The sequence below is a fragment of the Saccoglossus kowalevskii genome, chromosome 5 (genome assembly GCF_978046115.1).
Source record: "Saccoglossus kowalevskii chromosome 5, keSacKowa6.1, whole genome shotgun sequence".
Taxonomy (NCBI): domain Eukaryota; kingdom Metazoa; phylum Hemichordata; class Enteropneusta; family Harrimaniidae; genus Saccoglossus; species Saccoglossus kowalevskii.
In genome coordinates this window covers 3,785,380-3,800,037 of record NC_140645.1, presented here as the reverse complement: position 1 = coordinate 3,800,037, position 14,658 = coordinate 3,785,380, and the positions used below count along the sequence as shown (strand labels likewise).

The 14,658-nt window shown below is 35.0% G+C and overlaps 3 long non-coding RNA genes across 3 annotated transcripts; all 3 read right to left on the bottom strand.

Moving 5' to 3' along the window:
* Positions 1-503: 503 nt before the first annotated feature.
* LOC146742827 (uncharacterized) lies at positions 504-1,367 on the bottom strand. Its single transcript, XR_014929467.1, has 2 exons — positions 1,216-1,367; positions 504-816 (listed from the first exon to the last, which is right to left on the bottom strand). It is a non-coding gene; the product is annotated as an uncharacterized LOC146742827 (long non-coding RNA).
* Positions 1,368-6,997: 5,630 nt separating this feature from the next.
* LOC146742826 (uncharacterized) lies at positions 6,998-7,861 on the bottom strand. The gene is made up of 2 exons (XR_014929466.1): positions 7,710-7,861; positions 6,998-7,310 (listed from the first exon to the last, which is right to left on the bottom strand). It is a non-coding gene; the product is annotated as an uncharacterized LOC146742826 (long non-coding RNA).
* A 5,457-nt stretch (positions 7,862-13,318) lies between these two features.
* Positions 13,319-14,182, bottom strand: LOC146742825 (uncharacterized). Its single transcript, XR_014929465.1, has 2 exons — positions 14,031-14,182; positions 13,319-13,631 (listed from the first exon to the last, which is right to left on the bottom strand). It is a non-coding gene; the product is annotated as an uncharacterized LOC146742825 (long non-coding RNA).
* Positions 14,183-14,658: the final 476 nt, after the last annotated feature.

Sequence of the window (14,658 nt, the reverse complement as noted above, 5' to 3'; positions counted from 1 at the left end):
TTTACCACTACTTTGCCATACTGTGCCATACTGTGCCATACTTTGCTATACTTTGCCGTACTTTGCTGTACTTTGCCACTACTTTGCCATACTTTTCAGTACTTTGCCACTACTTTGCCATACTTTTCAGTACTTTGCCACTACTTTGCTGTACTTTTCAGTACTTTGCCACTACTTTGCAGTACTTTGCCATACTTTGCCACTATTTTGCCATACTTTGCAGTACTTTGCTGTACTTTGCCGTACTTTGCCATACTTTGCCACTACTTTGCAGTACTTTGCCACTACTGTGCCACTACTTTGCCACTACTTTGCCATTACTTTGTCGTACTTTGCCACTACTTTGTCATACTTTGCCACTACTTTGCCGTACTTTGCCACTACTTTGCCACTACTTAGCCAGTGTTCTCCCCAGAAAAATGTATCAGAGTGGTGGCTAATTTGCATATAATTTACATATCATTAGCATTTGTCTAAAGATAAAGAAAACAATAATGACAGGCTTGCATGGATGAAAATGTGTCTTTATTTTTTAACAAATTTATGTAGAAGATTAAATGAATCTGCTGCTGTGTGATTTCTATGTAATTTTGATTCTTCGGACTTTCATGGAAGCCCAGTGATCTGCAGCTTTTGAGAACGCCGTGATTTTCTTTGCTTCCCACTTCTATTAAATGACATGGCCTTCTTGTGCATCTCCGAGTGTGCGTGTTTATCGATAGCATATTTCGTAATAGTTATACATAGAATTCCATACCAAAGAACTATTTCTGGATGTTTTTAAGTTGAATTTTCCACATATGTGTCACAGCATTCCTAAAAGATAAGAAATAGGAGCGAATCAATACTTGTATTTAAAAAATATCGTCACGATCAACACGAAAATAAACAAATTGCCGCCATTTTGAAAAGTCGCTAAACTTAAAAATTGCCACGATAAACTTTACCCAACTATTTCAAAACACAATACTAGTATTAGTTACTTTGATAAATCGTAGCCAACAATTTTTGAACTTCCAGAAAGAAGGTCGTTTCCAAAAAAATGTTTCAACGATCGGCAAAAAATGAAGCCATACAAAAATTTACTAAACTAGGTCTTTGCCACTACTTTGCAGTACTTTGCCATTACTTTGCAGTACTTTGCACACTATTCATTACTTTGCCACTACTTTGTCGTACTTTTCAGTACTTCGCCACTACTTTGCAGTACTTTACCTCTACTTTGCCATACTTTGCCACTACTTTGCCATACTTTGCCTTTTTTTGCCACTACTTTGCCGTAATTTGCCACTACTTTGCCGTACTTTGCCATACTTTGCCACTAGTTTGCCGTACTTTGCCACTAGTTTGCCGTACTTTGCCATACTTTGCCATACTTTGCCACTACTTTGCCACTACTTTGCAGTACTTTGCCACTACTTTGCCACTACTTTGCCACTACTTTGCAGTACTTTTTAGTACTTTGCCACGTCTGGTATTATCATTGATCCTTCTGCCCTTCATAAATCCCTTTTGGTTCTCATTAATAATTGATGGTAATATTAATTTCATTCTATTTGCCAAACACGCTGAGCCAATCTTATAATTCGTGTTCAGTAAAGATATCGGACGCCAGTTTTTCAAAAAGAATCTGTTCTTGTTTGGTTTAGGCAGACAAGTTATAATGGCCTTTTTCTGTGTTGTACTTAATTCTCCCTTTTCATAAGATTCATTTAGACTCATTAAAAGGTAAGGTGAAATATCTCTCCAAAAGAATTTGTAAAATTCACTGGGGAAACCGTCTGAACCAGGTGTTTTTCCATTGACCATATTTTTCAAAGCATTGGCACATTCTTGTATTGTAGCTTTCCCTCAAACGAATTTCTTTCCTCCGTTGATAATTTTGGTGTATTTGTTTTTAGAAATGAACAATTTTGATCAGAAATATCCCTGACTGTTTGATCGGCTGATTTATACAAGTTTTTGTAAAATTGTTTCATTTCTTTCAAAATTTTTCCTTGATCTAAAATTTCAGAACCATCTTCTTTAACCAGTTTTCCAATCGTTTTATTTACATACTGTCTTTTTTCCAGTGTACAAAAATATTTAGACGGTTTCTCCCCATAAAGAGAGTCATTTACCTTTGACCTTATCATAGCGCCCTTCAACACTTGAGAGCGCATTTGTTCCAGTTCGGACTGTTTATTTTCCAGTTCTATCAGTTGTTCCTTTTGAATGTTTTTATTAATTTGTTGTATTTTAAGGTCAATTTCCTGTTCCAATAAATATTGTTTTTTATTATTTTCTCGTTTCCTATGACTGGAATACATTATAGTTTTGCCTCTGATATTTAGTTTTAAAACCTCGAAAAATAACTGGCTGGAAATAGAAAACTCCTCCGTATCTGGAACTTCTGCGCTTTCATCAATTGGACTGCTATTCACCATATAATCATTTACCGTTTCGAGCATTTACATGTGACCGAAAACATTCGCTTACGATGAAACTAAGTTGAATTTTACTTGCATTTCATAACAATTCAATGAATTTATTTTTTGTACGTTATTATAATTACTACTGAGTACTAATCAACAATTGCAACACTATGATAACGAGTAAGTTATTCACTTATTCACACTTCTTTTAGAATATACTATTCGTTACCAACAAAATAAAAAAAATGCATATTAAATGTTTTTTGGTTACTCTTTATTTCTTAGTCATGATATTGTACATTTTATGTATATGTAAATTATACAATATTTAGGCATTGAATCCTATGCAAAAAGTCTGTATATTTCTAGTATACAACAAATATACATTAATGAATTTGTATAAAGTGTGTATACAAATAATGTACTGCCGTTTTCTTGTATGTATGAATTTTGTATACAAATAATGTACACAATTTCAAAAAAAGTATACTTTTTGTACAGAATATGTATACAATTAATATACTATTGGGGCGGACAATTTGGTAAGGGAATACACTTCCGCATTGCGTTGATAAAAATACTTCGTCAATAATCGGAAAACTTCGACTGTATGAAAGAGCATTTTCATTGGTTAATGAAAGACGTGACCTGTTAGGTCAAAGGAAGTTGTTCAGGTCAAATTATGATGAAACCATGGTGGGAAATAGCTTTGTAATGAGAGTTTGTGTACAATCTTGCCTTCGACCGTTTTCCCACGGACCCTACCCATTTTTTCACAGTATGTGAACCATATTGTAATAAAATTTTTGTTTTTTGTTCATATTTGTTCCTTCATTGTAAAAAAGTGTCGTTGAAATCATTGACAACTCATTTTGCATTTTTGTTTTCTCAAAAAGACGTAATATTCCAGTTCTGGAATGCCAGAAATGCTTGATTTTTGATGATTTTTTAGCACAAAAATGGCTGTCATTTGGCCATTTTGAATCAGATTCAGTCAAACCAATATATCTATGTCGTGATGTATAATGAATATATAAAATTTGATCATAATCAGTCAAATAATGTAGAAATACGGCTCCAGAAACACATTCATTAAAACAAAATGGCCGCCAGTCAGCCATTTTGAATCAAATTTGAAAAATAAAATGACATGTATCAGTAACCCATAATGAGATATGGCACTAGAACTGCATTCATTGAAGCAAAATGGCTGCCAGTCGGCCTATTTAAATTGGATCTGAAAAATAAAATGGGGTGCATCAAGGTCCCATAATGTCTAACATATGTAAGTTTAAACAAAATCCATCCATAATTGCTTGATTTTGATGATTTTTAAGCACAAAATTGGCCACCATTCGGCCATCTTGAAACAGATCATGAAACAAATTGATGTGCATATGTACAATATTATGTATGAAGTTTGATTATTTTCATGTTTGTTATGAATACATGGGGTGTAGGCCGAAACACAAAACAAATAAATTAGCCTAACAATTTTTTTCTTGTTTGTAAATGACTCTGCTGTACATTATAGATATGACTACTAATACCTTATCAAAGTTTTATGTGAATATTACTGATACATATATATAATAAATTTAGGTTTTTCTACTATTTTTTTTATACATTACCATTCCTGTTGATACCATGATTGACTATGATATGGTTCCCATTTATACCAGCTATCTTGATACAAATGAGAATGTTTGTTATATTTGTCACTGTATCTGTCATCATAATATCTATTTGGATACTGCATGTCATTGTAATGTTCACTAAGATATCGTCCAACTTCTTTCTTTTGATTTAACTAATGAGGGTATTGCTTGTATGATTCGTCATAACGTCCACCTTGGTATTCTCTTTGACTGTAGTGATGGTTTTGATATCGGGTAATGACTTTATTAGTTCCCGTTCGGACGAAGTCCGAAAACGGGGACTTATGTTCTGCCCTGTGTGCGTTCGTGCGTCTATGCGTGCGTGCGTCCGTGATCACCTGTATCTCGAACATGCATGGACCGATTAAGTTCAAACTTCACTCATACATCACACATTATATGGGACATATGCACATGCATTTTTTTCATGATCCTATTAATGATAGCCAAATGGCGGTCGTTCTAAGGCCAAAAATGCATTGAAATCGCACATTTTCACCATTCCGGACCCGTATCTCAGTTATGCATGGACGGATTTCGTTCAAATTTGGTACATACATTAAACATAACAGGACCTTGATGCACGTCATTTTTTTTTACCGAATCAAGTTCGAAATGGCCGACTGGCGGCCATTTTGTTTTAAAGAATTCAGTTCTGGATCCATATCTGAGACATGTCTGGATTGATCAATTTCAAACTTCACACACACATGGTACATTATGTCACAAATAGATATGTGCATTTGTTTCATGATCCGCTTAACAATAGCTGAATGATGGCCATTTTAAGGCCGAAAATGCATCAAAATCACGTATTTTCATAATTCCAGAACCGGATCTCAGTCATGCATGGATGGATTTTGTTCAGATTTAGTACAATGTGTTGTACGCATGCAGGTGCATTTCGATTTCGGTCATGATCTGCTTTGAATGTATATGTCACTCAAATATGAACAGAACAGGGACGTGTCATTTGTTTCCTTGTCTGTTTAGCTATAATCTTTGTGGTTGTTCAGAATTCTTGGTGAATCTGCTGCTGTGTCTACGACTGTTATTGCTGTTTCTGTGTTGCCCTGTGTAGAATACTGCGTTCAGGTTGTCTATTAATATTTTGTCCATGTGTGAAACTATTTCTTGCTTGATACAAGTGAATATTTCTCACTGTACGTTTGATGTCAGCAACAAATAGTCTAGTACCAGTAGTGTTAAGATGAATCCCATCACTTGTATACATGTCTTTAGTGTGACTTAATTAGTTTTCTATGTTCTACATAGGTACAGTCAGCTGTTTCACATTTAACTTTCATACTTTGGTCAATTTCATTTATCACAGTGTTCACATTTTTTTCACTGCCATGGCTTGGTAATAGACTTGATATTACAATCCTTGCATTGGTAAACACATTCTTGGTGTTATTGATTAACCGGATTCTTTGATCAAATTTCCGTTCCTGTCTGAGCTACTATTAAGTTATTACGCCAAGTCTCGTTAATTTTATGTAACTGTTGCACTCTATGAATGAGGTATTTCCAAAGGTCAGGGTTCGTTTAATTTTTATCAACTCGTCTCGTCAGTAGTAGAATGAAACCTGTTTCTATTTACAATAGTTTCCTTTTTATTTCGATTTTTCTTACCGACATTTGAGCAATTGAGTAGTAAAAACTGCAAATAGCCGTTGTGTAGCAAAATTTCACCGGTGATCGTGAAAAACTGCGTGATACAAATTTCTTTTTTTAAAGATTTGAGGAAAGGTAAATTTAGACTCAACCCACTCAATGGTGGAAATGATATAACACAACACCATGACAAGGTTTGACTCCATGGACGATTAAACATATTGTAAATATTTGTATTTTATTTTTTTATCTGATGATTGAACATCAGCAAGCGTTGGTGTATGATGGATGTGGCATGTCGTCATGATGCAATAGCCATTTTTGTGGACTATTTACGTCACTTTCATAAAACGGGCATTATCTCTGTTTGTGTTTTTTGGTTGATCATGGAGATTGAAAATTAAATGGCTCCCATAGTTTTTGTCAGTTTGTCTTGAAATTTTCACACTATTTCACAGTACTTTGCCACTACTTTGCCACTACTTTGCAGTACTTTGCCACTACTTTGCCATACTTTGCCATACTTTGCCACTACTTTGCCGTACTTTACCACTACTTTGCCGTACTTTACCACTACTTTACCACTACTTTGCCATACTGTGCCATACTTTGCTATACTTTGCCGTACTTTGCTGTACTTTGCCACTACTTTGCCATACTTTTCAGTACTTTGCCACTACTTTGCTGTACTTTTCAGTACTTTGCCACTACTTTGCAGTACTTTGCCATACTTTGCCATACTTTGCCACTACTTTGCCACTACTTTGCCGTACTTTACCACTACTTTGCCGTACTTTACCACTACTTTACCACTACTTTGCCATACTGTGCCATACTGTGCCATACTTTGCTATACTTTGCCGTACTTTGCTGTACTTTGCCACTACTTTGCCATACTTTTCAGTACTTTGCCACTACTTTGCCATACTTTTCAGTACTTTGCCACTACTTTGCTGTACTTTTCAGTACTTTGCCACTACTTTGCAGTACTTTGCCATACTTTGCCACTATTTTGCCATACTTTGCAGTACTTTGCTGTACTTTGCCGTACTTTGCCATACTTTGCCACTACTTTGCAGTACTTTGCCACTACTGTGCCACTACTTTGCCACTACTTTGCCATTACTTTGTCGTACTTTGCCACTACTTTGTCATACTTTGCCACTACTTTGCCGTACTTTGCCACTACTTTGCCACTACTTAGCCAGTGTTCTCCCCAGAAAAATGTATCAGAGTGGTGGCTAATTTGCATATAATTTACATATCATTAGCATTTGTCTAAAGATAAAGAAAACAATAATGACAGGCTTGCATGGATGAAAATGTGTCTTTATTTTTTAACAAATTTATGTAGAAGATTAAATGAATCTGCTGCTGTGTGATTTCTATGTAATTTTGATTCTTCGGACTTTCATGGAAGCCCAGTGATCTGCAGCTTTTGAGAACGCCGTGATTTTCTTTGCTTCCCACTTCTATTAAATGACATGGCCTTCTTGTGCATCTCCGAGTGTGCGTGTTTATCGATAGCATATTTCGTAATAGTTATACATAGAATTCCATACCAAAGAACTATTTCTGGATGTTTTTAAGTTGAATTTTCCACATATGTGTCACAGCATTCCTAAAAGATAAGAAATAGGAGCGAATCAATACTTGTATTTAAAAAATATCGTCACGATCAACACAAAAATAAACAAATTGCCGCCATTTTGAAAAGTCGCTAAACTTAAAAATTGCCACGATAAACTTTACCCAACTATTTCAAAACACAATACTAGTATTAGTTACTTTGATAAATCGTAGCCAACAATTTTTGAACTTCCAGAAAGAAGGTTGTTTCCAAAAAAATGTTTCGACGATCGGCAAAAAATGAAGCCATACAAAAATTTACTAAACTAGGTCTTTGCCACTACTTTGCAGTACTTTGCCATTACTTTGCAGTACTTTGCACACTATACATTACTTTGCCACTACTTTGTCGTACTTTTCAGTACTTCGCCACTACTTTGCAGTACTTTACCTCTACTTTGCCATACTTTGCCACTACTTTGCCATACTTTGCCTTTTTTTGCCACTACTTTGCCGTAATTTGCCACTACTTTGCCGTACTTTGCCATACTTTGCCACTAGTTTGCCGTACTTTGCCACTAGTTTGCCGTACTTTGCCATACTTTGCCATACTTTGCCACTACTTTGCCACTACTTTGCAGTACTTTGCCACTACTTTGCCACTACTTTGCCACTACTTTGCAGTACTTTTTAGTACTTTGCCACGTCTGGTATTATCATTGATCCTTCTGCCCTTCATAAATCCCTTTTGGTTCTCATTAATAATTGATGGTAATATTAATTTCATTCTATTTGCCAAACACGCTGAGCCAATCTTATAATTCGTGTTCAGTAAAGATATCGGACGCCAGTTTTTCAAAAAGAATCTGTTCTTGTTTGGTTTAGGCAGACAAGTTATAATGGTCTTTTTCTGTGTTGTACTTAATTCTCCCTTTTCATAAGATTCATTTAGACTCATTAAAAGGTAAGGTGAAATATCTCTCCAAAAGAATTTGTAAAATTCACTGGGGAAACCGTCTGAACCAGGTGTTTTTCCATTGACCATATTTTTCAAAGCATTGGCACATTCTTGTATTGTAGCTTTCCCTCAAACGAATTTCTTTCCTCCGTTGATAATTTTGGTGTATTTGTTTTTAGAAATGAACAATTTTGATCAGAAATATCCCTGACTGTTTGATTGGCTGATTTATACAAGTTTTTGTAAAATTGTATCATTTCTTTCAAAATTTTTCCTTGATCTAAAATTTCAGAACCATCTTCTTTAACCAGTTTTCCAATCGTTTTATTTACATACTGTCTTTTTTCCAGTGTACAAAAATATTTAGACGGTTTCTCCCCATAAAGAGAGTCATTTACCTTTGACCTTATCATACCGCCCTTCAACACTTGAGAGCGCATTTGTTCCAGTTCGGACTGTTTATTTTCAAGTTCTATCAGTTGTTCCTTTTGAATGTTTTTATTAATTTGTTGTATTTTAAGGTCAATTTCCTGTTCCAATAAATATTGTTTTTTATTATTTTCTCGTTTCCTATGACTGGAATACATTATAGTTTTGCCTCTGATATTTAGTTTTAAAACCTCGAAAAATAACTGGCTGGAAATAGAAAACTCCTCCGTATCTGGAACTTCTGCGCTTTCATCAATTGGACTGCTATTCACCATATAATCATTTACCGTTTCGAGCATTTACATGTGACCGAAAACATTCGCTTACGATGAAACTAAGTTGAATTTTACTTGCATTTCATAACAATTCAATGAATTTATTTTTTGTACGTTATTATAATTACTACTGAGTACTAATCAACAATTGCAACACTATGATAACGAGTAAGTTATTCACTTATTCACACTTCTTTTAGAATATACTATTCGTTACCAACAAAATAAAAAAAATGCATATTAAATGTTTTTTGGTTACTCTTTATTTCTTAGTCATGATATTGTACATTTTATGTATATGTAAATTATACAATATTTAGGCATTGAATCCTATGCAAAAAGTCTGTATATTTCTAGTATACAACAAATATACATTAATGAATTTGTATAAAGTGTGTATACAAATAATGTACTGCCGTTTTCTTGTATGTATGAATTTTGTATACAAATAATGTACACAATTTCAAAAAAGTATACTTTTTGTACAGAATATGTATACAATTAATATACTATTGGGGCGGACAATTTGGTAAGGGAATACACTTCCGCATTGCGTTGATAAAAATACTTCGTCAATAATCGGAAAACTTCGACTGTATGAAAGAGCATTTTCATTGGTTAATGAAAGACGTGACCTGTTAGGTCAAAGGAAGTTGTTCAGGTCAAATTATGATGAAACCATGGCGGGAAATAGCTTTGTAATGAGAGTTTGTGTACAATCTTGCCTTCGACCGTTTTCCCACGGACCCTACCCATTTTTTCACAGTATGTGAACCATATTGTAATAAAATTTTTGTTTTTTGTTCATATTCGTTCCTTCATTGTAAAAAAGTGTCGTTGAAATCATTGACAACTCATTTTGCATTTTTGTTTTCTCAAAAAGACGTAATATTCCAGTTCTGGAATGCCAGAAATGCTTGATTTTTGATGATTTTTTAGCACAAAAATGGCTGTCATTTGGCCATTTTGAATCAGATTCAGTCAAACCAATATATCTATGTCGTGATGTATAATGAATATATAAAATTTGATCATAATCAGTCAAATAATGTAGAAATACGGCTCCAGAAACACATTCATTAAAACAAAATGGCCGCCAGTCAGCCATTTTGAATCAAATTTGAAAAATAAAATGACATGTATCAGTAACCCATAATGAGATATGGCACTAGAACTGCATTCATTGAAGCAAAATGGCTGCCAGTCGGCCTATTTAAATTGGATCTGAAAAATAAAATGGGGTGCATCAAGGTCCCATAATGTCTAACATATGTAAGTTTAAACAAAATCCATCCATAATTGCTTGATTTTGATGATTTTTAAGCACAAAATTGGCCACCATTCGGCCATCTTGAAACAGATCATGAAACAAATTGATGTGCATATGTACAATATTATGTATGAAGTTTGATTATTTTCATGTTTGTTATGAATACATGGGGTGTAGGCCGAAACACAAAACAAATAAATTAGCCTAACAATTTTTTTCTTGTTTGTAAATGACTCTGCTGTACATTATAGATATGACTACTAATACCTTATCAAAGTTTTATGTGAATATTACTGATACATATATATAATAAATTTAGGTTTTTCTACTATTTTTTTTATACATTACCATTCCTGTTGATACCATGATTGACTATGATATGGTTCCCATTTATACCAGCTATCTTGATACAAATGAGAATGTTTGTTATATTTGTCACTGTATCTGTCATCATAATATCTATTTGGATACTGCATGTCATTGTAATGTTCACTAAGATATCGTCCAACTTCTTTCTTTTGATTTAACTAATGAGGGTATTGCTTGTATGATTCGTCATAACGTCCACCTTGGTATTCTCTTTGACTGTAGTGATGGTTTTGATATCGGGTAATGACTTTATTAGTCCCCGTTCGGACGAAGTCCGAAAACGGGGACTTATGTTCTGCCCTGTGTGCGTTCGTGCGTCTATGCGTGCGTGCGTCCGTGATCACCTGTATCTCGAACATGCATGGACCGATTAAGTTCAAACTTCACTCATACATCACACATTATATGGGACATATGCACATGCATTTTTTTCATGATCCGATTAATGATAGCCAAATGGCGGCCGTTCTAAGGCCAAAAATGCATTGAAATCACACATTTTCACCATTCCGGACCCGTATCTCAGTTATGCATGGACGGATTTCGTTCAAATTTGGTACATACATTAAACATAACAGGACCTTGATGCACGTCATTTTTTTTACCGAATCAAGTTCGAAATGGCCGACTGGCGGCCATTTTGTTTTAAAGAATTCAGTTCTGGATCCATATCTGAGACATGTCTGGATTGATCAATTTCAAACTTCACACACACATGGTACATTATGTCACAAATAGATATGTGCATTTGTTTCATGATCCGCTTAACAATAGCTGAATGATGGCCATTTTAAGGCCGAAAATGCATCAAAATCACGTATTTTCATAATTCCAGAACCGGATCTCAGTCATGCATGGATGGATTTTGTTCAGATTTAGTACAATGTGTTGTACGCATGCAGGTGCATTTCGGATCAGACCACTGAAAGTGGTCTGAGATTTCGGTCATGATCTGCTTTGAATGTATATGTCACTCAAATATGAACAGAACAGGGACGTGTCATTTGTTTTCTTGTCTGTTTAGCTATAATCTTTGTGGTTGTTCAGAATTCTTGGTGAATCTGCTGCTGTGTCTACGACTGTTATTGCTGTTTCTGTGTTGCCCTGTGTAGAATACTGCGTTCAGGTTGTCTATTAATATTTTGTCCATGTGTGAAACTATTTCTTGCTTGATACAAGTGAATATTTCTCACTGTACGTTTGATGTCAGCAACAAATAGTCTAGTACCAGTAGTGTTAAGATGAATCCCATCACTTGTATACATGTCTTTAGTGTGACTTAATTAGTTTTCTATGTTCTACATAGGTACAGTCAGCTGTTTCACATTTAACTTTCATACTTTGGTCAATTTCATTTATCACAGTGTTCACATTTTTTTCACTGCCATGGCTTGGTAATAGACTTGATATTACAATCCTTGCATTGGTAAACACATTCTTGGTGTTATTGATTAACCGGATTCTTTGATCAAATTTCCGTTCCTGTCTGAGCTACTATTAAGTTATTACGCCAAGTCTCGTTAATTTTATGTAACTGTTGCACTCTATGAATGAGGTATTTCCAAAGGTCAGGGTTCGTTTAATTTTTATCAACTCGTCTCGTCAGTAGTAGAATGAAACCTGTTTCTATTTACAATAGTTTCCTTTTTATTTCGATTTTTCTTACCGACATTTGAGCAATTGAGTAGTAAAAACTGCAAATAGCCGTTGTGTAGCAAAATTTCATCGGTGATCGTGAAAAACTGCGTGATACAAATTTCTTTTTTTAAAGATTTGAGGAAAGGTAAATTTAGACTCAACCCACTCAATGGTGGAAATGATATAACACAACACCATGACAAGGTTTGACTCCATGGACGATTAAACATATTGTAAATATTTGTATTTTATTTTTTTATCTGATGATTGAACATCAGCAAGCGTTGGTGTATGATGGATGTGGCATGTCGTCATGATGCAATAGCCATTTTTGTGGACTATTTACGTCACTTTCATAAAACGGGCATTATCTCTGTTTGTGTTTTTTGGTTGATCATGGAGATTGAAAATTAAATGGCTCCCATAGTTTTTGTCAGTTTGTCTTGAAATTTTCACACTATTTCACAGTACTTTGCCACTACTTTGCCACTACTTTGCAGTACTTTGCCACTACTTTGCCATACTTTGCCATACTTTGCCATACTTTGCCATACTTTGCCACTACTTTGCCACTACTTTGCCGTACTTTACCACTACTTTGCCGTACTTTACCACTACTTTACCACTACTTTGCCATACTGTGCCATACTGTGCCATACTTTGCTATACTTTGCCGTACTTTGCTGTACTTTGCCACTACTTTGCCATACTTTTCAGTACTTTGCCACTACTTTGCCATACTTTTCAGTACTTTGCCACTACTTTGCTGTACTTTTCAGTACTTTGCCACTACTTTGCAGTACTTTGCCATACTTTGCCACTATTTTGCCATACTTTGCAGTACTTTGCTGTACTTTGCCGTACTTTGCCATACTTTGCCACTACTTTGCAGTACTTTGCCACTACTGTGCCACTACTTTGCCACTACTTTGCCATTACTTTGTCGTACTTTGCCACTACTTTGTCATACTTTGCCACTACTTTGCCGTACTTTGCCACTACTTTGCCACTACTTAGCCAGTGTTCTCCCCAGAAAAATGTATCAGAGTGGTGGCTAATTTGCATATAATTTACATATCATTAGCATTTGTCTAAAGATAAAGAAAACAATAATGACAGGCTTGCATGGATGAAAATGTGTCTTTATTTTTTAACAAATTTATGTAGAAGATTAAATGAATCTGCTGCTGTGTGATTTCTATGTAATTTTGATTCTTCGGACTTTCATGGAAGCCCAGTGATCTGCAGCTTTTGAGAACGCCGTGATTTTCTTTGCTTCCCACTTCTATTAAATGACATGGCCTTCTTGTGCATCTCCGAGTGTGCGTGTTTATCGATAGCATATTTCGTAATAGTTATACATAGAATTCCATACCAAAGAACTATTTCTGGATGTTTTTAAGTTGAATTTTCCACATATGTGTCACAGCATTCCTAAAAGATAAGAAATAGGAGCGAATCAATACTTGTATTTAAAAAATATCGTCACGATCAACACGAAAATAAACAAATTGCCGCCATTTTGAAAAGTCGCTAAACTTAAAAATTGCCACGATAAACTTTACCCAACTATTTCAAAACACAATACTAGTATTAGTTACTTTGATAAATCGTAGCCAACAATTTTTGAACTTCCAGAAAGAAGGTCGTTTCCAAAAAAATGTTTCAACGATCGGCAAAAAATGAAGCCATACAAAAATTTACTAAACTAGGTCTTTGCCACTACTTTGCAGTACTTTGCCATTACTTTGCAGTACTTTGCACACTATTCATTACTTTGCCACTACTTTGTCGTACTTTTCAGTACTTCGCCACTACTTTGCAGTACTTTACCTCTACTTTGCCATACTTTGCCACTACTTTGCCATACTTTGCCTTTTTTTGCCACTACTTTGCCGTAATTTGCCACTACTTTGCCGTACTTTGCCATACTTTGCCACTAGTTTGCCGTACTTTGCCACTAGTTTGCCGTACTTTGCCATACTTTGCCATACTTTGCCACTACTTTGCCACTACTTTGCAGTACTTTGCCACTACTTTGCCACTACTTTGCCACTACTTTGCAGTACTTTTTAGTACTTTGCCACGTCTGGTATTATCATTGATCCTTCTGCCCTTCATAAATCCCTTTTGGTTCTCATTAATAATTGATGGTAATATTAATTTCATTCTATTTGCCAAACACGCTGAGCCAATCTTATAATTCGTGTTCAGTAAAGATATCGGACGCCAGTTTTTCAAAAAGAATCTGTTCTTGTTTGGTTTAGGCAGACAAGTTATAATGGCCTTTTTCTGTGTTGTACTTAATTCTCCCTTTTCATAAGATTCATTTAGACTCATTAAAAGGTAAGGTGAAATATCTCTCCAAAAGAATTTGTAAAATTCACTGGGGAAACCGTCTGAACCAGGTGTTTTTCCATTGACCATATTTTTCAAAGCATTGGCACATTCTTGTATTGTA